Source organism: Lichenostomus cassidix, chromosome 20, assembly GCF_008360975.1.
Source record: "Lichenostomus cassidix isolate B80296 chromosome 20, HeHo_3.0, whole genome shotgun sequence".
Lineage (NCBI taxonomy): Eukaryota > Metazoa > Chordata > Aves > Passeriformes > Meliphagidae > Lichenostomus > Lichenostomus cassidix.
Genome location: NC_139500.1, coordinates 6,275,336 through 6,288,988, shown reverse-complemented (window position 1 = coordinate 6,288,988; position 13,653 = coordinate 6,275,336). Strand labels below are relative to the sequence as shown.

Here is a 13,653-nt window from a genome sequence, read left to right as displayed (position 1 = left end):
TGTAAGGAAAAAAGGAAAAGCAGGAGGCCTGGTTTGAGCTTAGTGAAACTTGACTCTGGTTTTGGACTGCAGTCACTTATTACAGCTCTGTTTTGCAATTAATACCAGCCTGGCCTACTTAAATAGGTCTTTTTAATTCTTGTGGCCATGTATGTGCACATGAAAATTCAGTTTTAAGAGCATGAGCCTTGTTGAGTATGTCAGTGTGATAAAGAAAAATGTAAGGTGGATAGCTGAGGTGAATTGAGTAGGAAATGGTGTGCAATAAAACTCATGAAAATAATTTTAAAAGCAAAAGATAAAAGGAAAAGGGTTGTTGCAGGGTGAGGTTTATGGCTGATGCTCTCTGTTCATCTGCACCCTGTGGTCATGGCCATAGTGGGGATGTTTGAGCAAGTGAGGGAGGGTTCAGTGTGGCCCCAGGAGCAGCCAAAAGAGCAGACACAGGCAGGAACACCTGGCTCTTCTCTCTTTAAAATCTAATTTGGGCCCCAAAGCAAAGCCCTCAGATTTAATTCCCTGGGGACTGAAGCTGTCAGGTCACTGACACTGGGGCTTTCCCAATGTGCTGGGTAAAAAAGGTCTCCATCAAAATCCTATCAATGCAAATGATAGATAACCACACCCTAAAGAACTTCTGGATGTTTGTGGAGGAGAATCAGAAAAAGCAAAGGAATAAAGTTATACTTCTGTGTTTTCCACAGGGAATCATTTCCAAAGCACAGAACTCGCCAGGCCATGCAGAGTCTTCTGCCAAGGGGAGTGATTTCAGACAAGTGCTGAGTGGGAGAAGGTGTTTTGTGTTGGAGGGCTGAGTTATCACTGAAGTTTTTCACTTCTAATACTTGGTGATGTCAGTGTCATTTTGTTGGTAAGGAGCACACTCAGGCTCTGAGACCTCTCCATCTCCACCTGCCTCTCAACTCCACTTGAAGGCAGAGGAAAAATTATTTCTTTGTAAATGACCTGCTTTCACCAAATTCTGCAAACTCTTACTGACGCTCCTTGCCACGAAGTTGATTTTCTTTGTATTTTTCTCTTTTTTTCCTTTTTTAAATTTTTTTTTTAATTTTTATTTTTTAATAATAAGCATTGCTTTCTTCTTGTGAATGTTAAGTAAATTGTTTCCCCACCTGGTACGTCAGGAGGTGCAGGAGCACATCCTGTACAGAAACACTCCCCAGCTGCATCAATAACCTTTTTGTGCTGCTCAGTGAGTCCCAGAAAACTGCAGAGTAGTTTTGTGTCTCTGCAGGTTGCTTGGCGATCAATTCTCCATTTCTGATAAATCCTAATTTACAGGGAGGATGTGACGAACTCCTTCCTCTGCAATCAGGAGTTGGCAGTGACCTTTCTTTTGTGGGTTTATGGGTTCAGCAGAACAATATCATAGGAACAGAGGTATTCTGCACTGCTCCTGCTTGGTTTGCAGGAACATTGTGTGCGGCAGACAGCATTCTTCTACAGCCCTGCAAAGGACAGCAAATTTTCTGGATTGGGAGGAAAAGCATCCGTGAGAAAGGCAGAATATGATGCAGTTCCCACCTCTGTTCTCAGTTTTTCCCTTCCTTGCTGCCCTGGGGCACCTGAGTAATGGAGAATTTGTAGAGTTGTTGTCCATGTTGAAATTGGTCAAAGACTTTATGGACTTATTTCCAGCATGAAAACAAACTCTGTTTTGCCTTTTATATAACAGAAAAATTATTTCAGGCAGAGAGAGGTGAGAAAAAGGTGTGAGACCAGTGATTTTTTTCATGTGGCTGCAGGGAGGGAAAACAACTATGGTGTGCGAGATGCATTGTGAAGTAAAAGAAACAAAAGCAACCCAAATAGTGAGAGAGCATCACTTGAGCTGCATTATTGTGGGTAACAGCATTTCCCATCCCTCCTGGCTGGATCCCTCCTGGCTGAATCCCTTCTGCTCCTTCCCCTGCCAGGGGTGCTTGTGTTGGGCTGATTGCGCCTGTCATTTTCCTTTTGATTGCACAGCCGGTTCTTAGAAAACACTTTGCTTTTCTGACTCTCCTGAGCATTCCAGTGAGTCCAGGAGATGTGGGGATGGGCTGATAAGTGGGTTTGGATGGTCTTGGCTGTTAGGTGTTGCTATGCTTCCTGGTGCTCCTGTTTGTGATGGAGCTATTTGCTCGTCTCCAAAGTGATCCTGGGCACGCTGCTTTTGTGGAAGGCAGAACCAAATCAAGAGAAAAATGTGCTTGAAATTACCTGTTCTGGGGAAACACAATCACTGTGAATTTCATGCTAGGAACTGCTTGTGAACAAAGATGGAGCCTGAGTTATGGATCTGACATAATTCAGATCCCTTATGCTGACACAATGCTCTCTGTGCATCTCCAGAGGGTTGTCACCCCACAGGAAAATGTTTCCTTCAGGAATCTCCTGGCAGGGCAGGGATGGGGATTTGACATCACAGCTGCCTGCCTTGGGAAAACACTGAGGCAAATTCTCCCTTTCCAGCCTGGAAAGCCAGGGTGTCTGCCTGCTGTATTCCATGAGTAGGAAATTGATTGCTGAGGGATTTCTGCTGGGAGATTTGTGCTTTATGAAATTCATGCCGGGGGCAGAGGAGGACTGGGGAGCTGGAAACGATAGCACTGTCTTCCTCCCCTCTGCTGCTTTAATTGTTTGTAATGATTTAATAAGCAGCACTAAACAGGGAAGCTGATCCTTCCCTGCAGCAAACACTGGCATGTGGCATTTTATTATTTTTATTAGGGCCTCTGTTTGGAATTTCTTTGCTTTATTTCCTCCTTGCAGGCTTGACCCAAAGCTTGAGGAAGTCAGCAGGAAAATTGTGGACTTGCTGTGTCAAGGCTCTGAGTGTTGAGTCAGCACCAAATCTGTGCAACTATCTGGGAAGGAAATAATAAGGAGAAACTACATAATTTAAACATGGAAATGCTCTTGGCTTTGGCACTTTATGTGCACAAATGCACACCAGGGAGAGGAAGAGCAAATCAGGTATGCACTCCCAGTACTTGCAGAAGAATGAATGGAAATAACTTCCTGTTCAGGCTGGAAATTAGGAGAAACTTTGTACCCATCAGGAGGGTGTTGAAGTGGAGCAGCTGCCTAGTGACAACAGACACATGGAGAATTGAAATCCCAAATGAAAGGCTTTTAATGTGGAGCTTTTTGGATGTTGGGGGCTGTAGAAGCAGATCTTGAGAGTCCCATGGGTGATGCAGGTGGCTTCCCAAAGGAGCATTCCTGCTCCATGTCAGGGACCTGCTGCCCTGGTCCCACAGGGTGATTTGGGCTGTTCCTGGTTGTTCCTGGTGGCTCAGCAGAGCTTGGGGAAATGTCTCAGCCTTTTTTGGATTTGAATGGCATTTGTGTCCAATAGAGTTTCTCCTCTGAGGGATGGAGTCTTGAGCTCTCATGGGTTTTTTTTGAACATTTCTTTAATCTGTCCCCCACCCCAAATCCCCCCAGCAGATCCCCTGGTCCTCCCTCTGTATGTCTCCCACAGTTATAAACCTCAGAACTTTTCCCTTTAACTACAAGAACTGGAAATTGGCTGGGTATTGTTGCCTCTTGGGAACAAAATTGTCCCCTATTTTGCAGCACAGGGGGAAAGAAACTTCTTCCTCCCTTCGGATTGCTGCAGCAAAGTGTTTTGTTCCTCCTTGTGAAGAACTGGGAAGAAACACTTCTTTTAAAGCTGAGGGAGCCCAATTCAATTCCCTTATCCTTTGGAGCAAAATAACCAAGTGATTCATGTTAAAAGTAACTCCAAAATTTTGAAGAGATCCTTTGAGAAAATATTTCTCTTGGTGACTGATTACAAGTGGGTATGGGAAGAAACTCTTTGCCCTGCACCACTCAAAGCAATAATTCCTTCCCAAAGAGTAGATGTAATTACATTTTCTGGGTGAAAAAAAAGTAGTAGTAGTGGACCAAAGGTACTCCAAGCCAATCTCCATTTGCTGTCAATGACTGAATTAAATGCACAGGGCTCCTATCAGTTCTGCCAGACAAAATGTTGCTTTTGGGTTATTGGGGTTTTGTCAGAAATCTTTGTAGCATGAATAGTTCATGGACTTATCTCTGCTGGCTTCAGCCATTCCTGCTGTCCATCATATCTTGCTATTGTAAGGCAGCTCTTTTCATTATGCTGTCTTTTAATTCAGATATCTGAGCCTTTTTCTGCTTTGAGAACACAGAGTTTGTCTGATTTAGGTGAAATTTCGTTCATTGGAGACAGAGTAAAATTGCCTCTTATCTGCTCAGCACTAAAAATCCATCTGAAGCTGATTGCCAAGACCTGCTGCAGCTGCTGAGTGATGGGATAAACCCCTGCAAAGGCACCAGGAAATGGGAGACTGGGAGAGAAATATTAAGAAATTAAATTTCCAAACATTTGCAAGCCCTGATATTATGCTGTTGGCCTGGTACTGCCAAAGGGGCTGATTTTGATGGTTTTAGAGGAGCTAACCTGGGCAGTAAAATTCAGCTGAGGCAGCAATTGCATCTCTGGTCTCTGCAAGCACCTATATGTCCCTTCATGCTCCTCAGCACTGAAATCCTGCAAGGACCAAGTGAATCTGGGGCTTTGGGAAGGCTCAGTAGTGACAGATTTTGGAGAGATTTAAGGCAGGAGGTAGAAGCAGCAGCAGAAGGTGGTGTAACCTTCATCCTTGTGCTCTGATACAGCCTTAAGGAGGCAGGGATTCCATAAAGCACCTTCTACAGAAGGAGATACCTTCTGTATCTCCAGTGGGAGAAAAACAAGTGGCAAATTCTTTAATTTCTTGAAGTTTCAGGCATGTGTTTTGTGGCTGTGCTGCACCCCTGGGCCAGGCTCTGCCTTTCTTTCCTCTGGCTGGTGCTTCCAAGCTGTCCTATCTGATTTTTTATTTGCAAACCACCTCTCTGACCACTTTGTTTTAAAAATTCAGCGCCACATCGACAGCTGAACAGATCTCAGAGCAGGGAAGGAGGATTTGAGATGCAATTTGCATCACAGGGTTATTACAGCGGGGAAAATGTCGCATTCCTCCTGTGCCTGGAGCGGCTAATCTTGTTCTGAACACTGAAAACCTCTTCAGCTCCTCTCATTATACCTAAATTTCATTACTGCTTTGATTTCACACCTTTTTAATGCAGGCTCTCCCTCCTTCCTTGGCTGGAATTGTCAGGCCTGAGAAATATTGCTGAGCCTTGAGACTATTCCCATCACCCATCCCTGCTCCTACCACTGCTTTTAATTATCAGGAATTTGAGTATAAGGGGAGCTGGGGGGGGACTTTAGTGAGGGGAAAAGTAAGGCACAGAGGCCAAAGTGTAAATGCTGATTCTGGGTTGCCACAGTCTGCAGTGTTGTGGGGATTTGGGCTGTGCAGACTGATGCTTTTCTCTGTGAATGGATGATCCCTTCTGTGTATCTCCTCCTGAAATTCCTGTGCACCAACCAGGGCTGGTACTGGAGCTGCAGCCACACAAAGTCCCCATGGAACCGTGTGGGACCCAGTGGGAATCATTTGTCTGCTGCTTTTGATGAAAAGTTGTGACATGAACCTCAGTGTCAGGGAGGTGACACGTTAATGCTGCTGCTGTCAGACAGTGCCCACACAGCGTGTCTGGAGACAGCTCAGGAGGAGATGAAGGAAAACCAGGATTAAATCCCTTGTGCTGCTGAACTCTATCAGAAACAGCTTGGGAGTGAAGTTTGTGAAGTGACTTGGGAGGGCTGGACAGAAGGGACAGCTCTGAGAAGTGTGTGGTACGCTGGTGACGTCCTAATAACGATCTTCGCACAGGGATGAAGAAGTATCAGTTTGCATGCTCTGAATGTCTGGATCTGGAAATTCTGCATGCAGCACGAGCTGTGCTGAACTTGTCAGGCTCTGAAATATCATCCCTGCACCTTAGGCAGGAGCAATATCAGAGTCCTGAACCCATTAATAAAAATCAGGAGCAAACCTCAGCAATAAGTGGCCGTGGCAGGTGAGGAGACTGAACTCTTTCATTGGATTTATTGTTCTTGGAGAACGAATTCTGCAATTAAAAACCCTCTCTTTGTGGCATTAAAATACTCTAGTTTCAGCTCTGCCCCAGACTATTGATGTCAAGAGTTTTATTTCTCTGTGTGGTTGTTGGGGATTGGTTCTCCCCCTCTCTCTGCAGGTTGGTGCTAATTAAAGATGTTCTCGCAGATTCAGATGTTTTAGTGCCCGAGCAGGGAGTGCAGAACAGGGATTACAAATGCTGACATTTGCTGTGCTGGAAAGTCCAAGGGACAAATTTGTGCCAATTAACGTCACGCCTTTAACTAGGAGGATCGATTCGTGTTATACTTGTAGCAGAGTCTGATGACAGAGGAGATTTCCAAAGGAAATCTCAGTCCATGTAGGCCAGAGGCCTCTGTGCTGAGGGTCCCTCCAGGCTGGCTCCAGGAGCAGGGGGTGCCCAAAGTCCAGGGCAGACTTGGTAGCCATGGGGCCACCTAGGGAAGAGCCCTACTAGCCCAAGTGATGCCATGGGACAAGCCCAGTGGCCCTACAGACACCAAGTGTGTGCAGGGAAACTGCAAGGACAGTGTGACCTCTCTCAGTGGGACCCCTGTGTACACAGAGACCCGAATTCCTGTGGTGGCTCTGCCAGTTCTCCAGACACCTCCAGCCCAGGGAACCTGGAGCAAGTGGAAACCACAACTCTACAAATGCTGCCTGTGCCCAAAGCAAATGCAAAGGGAACTGGGGTCTTCTTCTCTCCCAGGAGAGGAAGAAATGACTGTCCCATGGTGTGGTCACCAGGTTGGTACCTAGAAATCCCACCACAGCTGTGACTGTGAGTAATGACAGCCAGTGCTTTTTGGGGTTGTAAAAGCCAAGAGTGTGGCAGAGCAGTTTTTATATTATTTTTAGAGTCTTGAATACATTGTTCCCAAAACAATCTTTCTCTCCTGTCTTCTGTCATAAACTGTGGAACAGAGAAAATGGAAAGGAGCAGAGGTTTGCTTAAATTGGGGTTTTTTTTAGTCTTAAAATGGTGTCAGCTTGATGCATGATACTTTGGAAATTGGATTAGTAGCATCTATTTCATCCCACCAGAGGGGTGGGATTTAGGGCTTCCAACACAGAAACACTGGATGTGCAAGAGCTCAGTTTTCCACCCCTCACACCCTATACTATTTTAAGCAGCTCCAGCCAGATCTATTAAAATACTGCTCCAAACAACAACAACAACAGAATGAAAATGTTCCGCCAAATGGGGAAAAATAAGTGGGTGGCAGCCCTTTCTGAAGAGCTCGTGTTGTTTTGCAAAGTCACATGCAAACAAGAAGGTTTGCTATATTCCTTTCCTAGAAAAATGCAGATATTTACTAGAAATCAATCTCTGAGGCTCCTGCTTTTGGTATGATTTTAGATCTGGGAGGAACGGAACAGGTTCCTGAGAACCTGTCTTACCCTTGGAAGGGTTCAAGGGCAGGTTGGATGGGGCTTGGAGCAACCTGGTCTAGTGGAAGATGTCCTGAGTGTGGCAAGAGTTGGAACAAGATGAGCTTTAAGGTTCCTTCCAGCTCAACACATCCTGTGGGTCCATGAAAAGACACTTTTGGTTTTCCTGAGATGTTGCCTTTGCAAGGGGAGATCACAAACACCCCACGTAGTTTTGAAATTCCCTGAGCAGAACTCAGCTGTGCTTTCTCGTGGATGCTGAGGGGTTTTCACTTGTATTTTATGGGGGATTTTCACAAGGCACTGCAAGAGCAGCTGAATGTGTTTGACAGGCAAAGACAGCCAGTGTGGCAGCAGCTTAATTCAATGGAGCTTTTCCTTCTGTGATCCTGTATAACCTGAGGCACTCTGGGGCTCTTGAACCCAGCAGCTGGGCAAGTTAATCATTGTAATAAGTGATAAATGAACCTGTTCCACTCTCCTTAGCATGGGTGTGATGAGCATTAAGTAACCCAGCGAGCTCTTGCCAAGGCCAGAGCTTGTTCTTTGCCAAGGAGGAGGGAAAAAAATATTGCTTGGAGTAAATAAAGCAACTCTGATTCCCCAGGAAGAGGAAGAGAAGCAATGAAAAATGTGAGAGCTGCATGGAATCATTTGCACGAGGATGTATCTTGTCTGCTGTGCAGGAATGTTCCCTATAAACCATGCTTCTCCTGACCTTTATTTTTCTGGATTTCTACCACATGACACAAGAGACCATGGATTAAAAAAACCATAACACCTTGTGGGCAGGGAATGAAAAGTATGGAGGCATTTTTTCCTTTAGGCTGCCTCTTCCTTTTGTTCCCTTCAGAGGTCTCACTTAATTTCTGCTGTTATTTGGAGAATGTGCTTACCTCTTTCCTGATCCACTAGGCTTGTTTTGGCTCTGGGTGTCATGGACACTATTAATTCTAGGTTTTTTCCCCTCCATCTACTTCTATTACTTCAAGTGGTTTACCTTCATTTACCTGTTGAAGTTATGGATTTTCCTTGCCTTTTATTACTAAGTGCTTTTTCTGTATTTCCTTCATTCTCTAAAACCAACTTTTGACTTGCCCTGTGGCTCTTAGATGCCAGTTATGGGAGCATTAATTCTTTCTCTGCTGCTTGTCTGAGCTTTCACAGGGAACAGAGAGTTCTCTTGGGTTAAACTTGAATCACTTCAAGGCCTTCCTTGCTGCTGCCTATGTCCTTGGACCACTTTTAGGGAATAAAGTCTCGGTGTGGAGATTATAGATGTGAAATAATGTCTCTTTCTGAGAAGACAAGAATGCTGCTGTCAATCTTTTAAAGGATAAATTGACCACCTCGTTTTGGGGAGAAACAGGCTCAGCTCAGCACAGAGGTGCCTCTTGCAGGTACCCAGGTTTGGAGGGATGACATCAGCTCCTTGGGCTGTGTCTGTGTGGTGCCATGAGGTTTGTGTGGGGTCCCTGGAGCAGTGGGAACACCCCACTGTGAGAGGCACATCAGGAAATGGATGTACAAAGGGCCTGAAGTGCGACCAGTTTTGGCAAAAGCTTCCATAGGAAAAAATAATTTTGCTGGGATTTTGGACAATTTGAGGCTCTTTCTTATACCCTTTGTCTGATTAACCTTCCCCCTTTGTAAGAGAGCCGGGAATCCTGAGCTCACAAGATAAAAGTCCCTAATAAGTGTTTCTTTTCCTATTTTTTAATGTTTTCATCCTAGCAGGAGTCAGAAAATATGTGTGAGCTGCCTGTCTTTGACGTCGTGACAGAAACCATGATACAGGGGAGCTGGCAGAGGAGCATCACTGCTCTGTCCTTAATTTTCCTTGCTTGAGGGTGATTTCAAAAACGAGGCACAGCCAAGACCTTTCCTCCTCCTGTGCTCATCAAGCAATCACCGCCTCATCACACCTCGGCTTCAGACACCTCATTTGCATCTGGCTGACCTTGACTGTCCTCCGTGGCTGGGAAGATGAAGAGGTGGGAGTGTAAAGGCCCCAGGTCAGGATTTTACGGGTGAGTTTTGAAAGAGTGGCTGGTGCAGGCTGGTCTTGTGGAAACATCGTGTGCTGTGCCATGGAAGATGAGAGTAAATGGATTAAACAGGAGATAAAAAGGGAGAGGACACCTGGTTAACTATTGTAGAAGAAAATGTGGAAAGAAAAAACTTGTAAAAAATATGTCAGATATGGTCATTAACTGCACTGCAGGTTCAGGGCTCTTTTAATAATTGGCCATGTAGTGAATGCTAGAAATTATATAAAAAGCTCTTAAGTGAGTGAGGGCTTTTAATGAATGGTTGTGGGAAACAAAGGAATACTGGTTCAGGCAGAACTTTTATTCTAATTTAAGCAAGATCCTTTTTCTGAGATAACAGCTGCTTTGAATAAACTGAAATGCCTTCTCCATTAGCTCTGGCAGGAGCTGGATAAAGCTCTCATTCAGGTAAACTTTAATCCAACATATGTCTGTAAAGTAATAAGTTTAATGAGAGCCATCAAACTGTTGTATGAGTAAGGATGGTGCTTAGGGCAAGTAGGAAGAGTAAATTAGGAGTAGACAAGCCATGAATTATAGTGGGGAGATTTTAATTTATGCTGGTTTAGGGGGAATATTTAACTAAGCTAAGATAAAAGTCTACATTCATTGCCAGCTAAGCTTTATAACAGATCTCTACTAGAGCAAATTTAGTAGTCCTGGGCTCCAGACAGACCTTTAGATACAAGTGTACTTCTGGTTTGAGAAAGTTCAGGGCTTGAGCAGGATTTTATGGCTTTGGTCTTGACCCTTGGGCTGTAAATGCTCCTGTAAAATAAACACCAGAGTTGCAGCTTCCACAAACTTCTAAGAGCACCAATGGAGAAAGGTCCACCTGGACTTTGGGGACAGTTTCTCAGAGCAGAATACTTCAAGTGCTATTAAACTGCATTTGAACTCCTTTTTATTGGGGAATAAATTTCACACCCCAGTCTATCAGGCTGACATGTTCTTCGAGAAGTGATAAACTTTACAAGGCATTTTAAAAATAATTCCACTGACAGCTTTGCAGCTCCGAGAACATTAATAAACCAAAATGGGTTTTCACCCTGCACTAGCCACTCAGCAATTACGATTTGTCTGTAGGCAGACTAATGAAACCAGCTGTTAACAACCTAATCAGTATTTAAACCAGACCTCTGTTCCACAGACACTTCCCTTTTCTGTCCCTGATTATCTTGCACCCAGTGCTTTCCAGAGAACTTGTGTTGCTTGATGGTCAGGTAAAAACTGCCTTATTTTGTAGAAGTGGTGATGCACTTCTCTGAGGTGGTGCTTCATATGTGCTGCTGCCACTCTGGGGTCACATCACAAAGTTCAATTTCTGAAGGAGTTGCAGAGCATGGAGAGGTCTGACAGCACAGCATGGGAAAACTGGAGTGGAGGGATTTTGGTTTAGTGTTCCCCACAGTGGCAGACAACATTGGTTATTGATAAATCTTTAGTTCTGAGATAAGATGTTGCTGGTTTGGCTCTAATCCTAGGTTGCTTTCAATACAGTTTTCCCTGGCAGTTCATATGTTGTTTTTCTGTTTCTTTGAACAGTCTGTCATTCCAGATGACCTTTAAAGGTCCCTTCCAACCCAAATTATTCTATAATGCTTTTGATACATAATGAATAGCAACATGTATTTTACCCTCATTATGCACAATATTACATGATGTCTGGCCTTTTTGGGTTCTTTCTTCTCCAGGTTCTCATCACTACACTCACTCCTATATACTCTTAATTATTTCTATTGCTTATCAGTGAACATTTTCAGTTCTGCCACCCATGTTTTGAGCAAGTTTTCTATGACTCACTGCACCAGACATCAGGTCAGTCCAAAGAAGAGCTTTAGGATGTATTCAGCTGTATTTTCTCTCCCTTCCTCTGTGTTCATGGTGCTGCATTGAGCACTCTTGCTTTCCAAGCTCCTTCACATGTCTTGATCCTTTTCTGGATAACTAGAGGGATATCAAGATTAAATCCTGTCTCAGCTCTGAGGTCTGGCTTTTGAAGAGCCTGGTCATCTTCTCCTATTCATCTCATCCTGTCTTTGATGGAAATATTAGGCCTTCGTGGCTCATTTTTCAACTTTATACATTCAGGCACTGCTTTTCAATGAAAGCTTTTGAGTCTTTGAAAGGTTTCCTGGTGTGGGAATGACAACCCTCAATCCTAATGTTTGATGGGTCTGCAGTTGCCTGGGCTGTGAAACCTCCTGAAAAACACTGTTGTTTTTCTTTTTTCCTTGACTGTTTTCATCAACAGATTACAAGTTTTGGAGTGTCTTTTCAAAGGGAATTTCAATGAATCTCTGGTGTGGCATTTCAAAGGGTTTTCTTTCACCAGCACCTGCTCACAATCCAATTAACTAACTGCCTTTAATTAACCATAATATATTCCAGGAGAGCAGAATAACAACGGAAAAAAATCAAGTGACAAATCTGAGACTGATCTTAGTATCTTTAAGTAGTTGATTCATCCCTTAGCTGCTGGGCCCTAAAATTCTTTAAACTCCACAGCTGATCTCCTGTTACTGATCTGGGACTGAGGCAGCACTGAGCTTCTGGGCTTTTCTTGAGCTGGCAGAACAAACCATTGCACTTCTAAACTGTGCACACCAGTTCTAACCCAAGGCTTCACCCCACTCATTACAAACATGAGGGGATGGTTGCTTATACTGTTTATCTCTGTTCCTGAAAGAGATGCAAAGAACTGGATGCTCCAGAGAATTTTGGTTTTGAACTTTCCTCAAAAACATGGCTCAATGAGGTGGGTAGGACTCATTTCTCCAGAAGGGCAGGAGAAACTGCTGAAGGCTCCCCCTGAAGGGCCTCCTTACCCAGCAGCCTGACACAGATTTGCTTCTGAAGAGCTTTATAATTTGTCCTTATTATATGTGCGATTTAATGAAAGGCTCTTTCTCTACTGTAATTGAGCTCTTAATCTCATCTGAAAAGCAGAGCACAATCCCTTCAGAAATGGTGTTTGAGTAACAAGCCTGTTTGTGTTTCCTCTGCTGTGGTGTTGCTCACCGAGCTGCTCGCTCTTTATTTAAGAGCAGACAATAAACAGATTTCTCTGAGTCAAAAATACATCAGTGATGCCACACAGAGTAGGTTTGAATAGAAAACTATCTCACTGCACAACTGAGCAAGCAAGATCTTCCCTGGTTCTGCAAAGAATATGAAGAAGTGAGTTTTCCTTAGTGTACACCTGAGGCCTCATGCAGGTGATGCTCAGCAAATGGCACATGGAGATGGCAGCTGTCAGCAAAATTATTTGCTCAGGGCAGGTAAAGGTTGGCAGGAGATAAATGTGGAAAGTCAAAACAACAGGATGCTGAAAAATTTGAAAGGGGAATAATGACTTCAGTGAAAATCACTCCATCTTAAACCTCCAAAAAGCATTTTTGCAAAAATCCACAAAAATGTCCTGCTTTTGATCGGTCTGATCTTCCTAAATAACATTTCACAATTAGAATTATGAGTTGAGAGAGACTAAAGAGGGCTTGGCAGGGGGTTTTTCATTGTGGCCTTAATACATTTTACTGTGCTGTAGTTTGGAGGGAAGCCCCAAGCCCCAGCTGCAGACTGGGGAGACCGTGTTTGCCTAAACTCTCCCAAAACCCACAGTGGAACTGACCCAGAACCAGAATCTGTAGGGGACTGTGTAAAATACTTCACTCTAGAAAACACTTGAAGGCTGATGGTGATCCACAGTTCCCAGTTCAGAGCACAGGCAATGCCAGTAGTGACCAGTTTGGTGCCCACTCTTTGCAGAACTGCTGGTTGTGAGTGGGACCTGTGGGATGAACAGGCTGATGGCTTTTTGGGGCACCCAAAACCTTCCATCTCTACTGCCTTGTCCACACTAGAGAGTGGATTTTCCTAGAGAAAAACCTGGATAGTGGGAAGGATGAAGAGTCAATCCTTCCCTGCCCGTGAATGCTGTGCTTGTTGCAAACACACGAGTTGCATCTTGTACAAGTCTGTGCTGTCACTCCACAGGGATTGCAGGCTGGGATCAGCTCAGCTCTGTCATTTACCTGTCAGGGGAGTGAGGACCAGGCTCTGCACCACACTTCTATAGCTGGAGACAAGTGGGTTGGATCACATCCAGAGACAGGATGAGGAATGTGTCATGTTTTGTCTTGCCATGCACAGCAGATACCCTAATTTATAGCAGTGCTGTC

General features: G+C 44.3%; 1 protein-coding gene across 2 annotated transcripts in view; it reads left to right on the top strand.

Annotated features, from left to right (window-relative positions):
- LOC146428630 (uncharacterized) overlaps window positions 1-13,653 on the top strand; it is a 41,002-nt gene that overhangs the window by 14,897 nt on the left and 12,452 nt on the right. The window contains exon 2 of one of the 2 annotated variants that reach the window (XM_085079210.1): window positions 9,159-9,451. The exons of the other annotated variant lie outside the window; for it this stretch is intronic. The gene's annotated coding sequence lies outside the window, so the exon portion shown is untranslated. The remainder of the gene's footprint in view (window positions 1-9,158; window positions 9,452-13,653) is intronic. 2 annotated transcript variants of the gene reach the window in all.